General features: G+C 48.8%; 1 non-coding gene across 1 annotated transcript; it reads right to left on the bottom strand.

The window, feature by feature from the left end:
* Nucleotides 1-404: 404 nt before the first annotated feature.
* On the bottom strand, nucleotides 405-487 carry LOC114238995 (small Cajal body-specific RNA 18). Its single transcript, XR_003624209.1, has one exon. It is a non-coding gene; the product is annotated as a small Cajal body-specific RNA 18 (non-coding RNA).
* Nucleotides 488-779: the final 292 nt, after the last annotated feature.

Below are 779 nucleotides of genomic sequence, written 5' to 3'. Positions count from 1 at the left end.
ATCCTGAAACCCATGCTCTCTCGCACCGTGTGGTCTGATGGTTCCACAAACTTGGATTCACAGCAGGTATTCCTAGGGCAGACAACATGTATGTTTGAATTAGTTACAGCCCACTTCAATTTAAAGCTCCATTTTAAGTGTCTGTGTATGTAGAAGCATGCTAGGGCGGTAGGAAAGTGATTTTCTCACTCCATCATTACAAAATTACACTCACTGTAACGTTATGACAACCCACTTTCTCCTGTAAAAGAGGAGAAAATAGCTGATAATATATTGGCTATAGAGCCTTGTTCAGTAAACTCTCATTAGGTTTGAATTATTATATCTAGAAGTAGACCCACAGACATTGCACTGTAATTACATGAAAAGAGCAACATCAAGGCTTTCTTTTCTCTTTTTTTCCCCAGTCTCAGTCGGTTCTCAGAACACACCCCATCACCTGATCTCCAGGACGCGGACTGCACAGTGGTCACGGCATTGTCCACCAGGGCTCACAGTCACGGTGGCAGAGGGCTTCCTAAACCTCCCTCATCTCTAGTTTAACCCACTGTCCCTAATCTCCCCCACCCCGGTCCCCTGGCCCTACTTCACCAGACACACTTTTGTAATCCTCTCAGGCTCCACGGCAATAAAGAAAATACTGTGGGTTCATCCAGGTGCATCTGGGACCCGGGGGGCACCTCTCACACTCCAATTTCCTTCCTCCCACCTGGCGGGGCCCGGGTCCCCCCGTGGACCAAGTGGCCTAGGGCTCTGCCTCTGGTCTGTGCAGCCAAGGC

The sequence above is a fragment of the Balaenoptera acutorostrata genome, chromosome 5, assembly GCF_949987535.1.
Source record: "Balaenoptera acutorostrata chromosome 5, mBalAcu1.1, whole genome shotgun sequence".
In the NCBI taxonomy this organism is placed as follows: domain Eukaryota; kingdom Metazoa; phylum Chordata; class Mammalia; order Artiodactyla; family Balaenopteridae; genus Balaenoptera; species Balaenoptera acutorostrata.
This window is presented reverse-complemented; position numbering and strand designations above follow the sequence as displayed.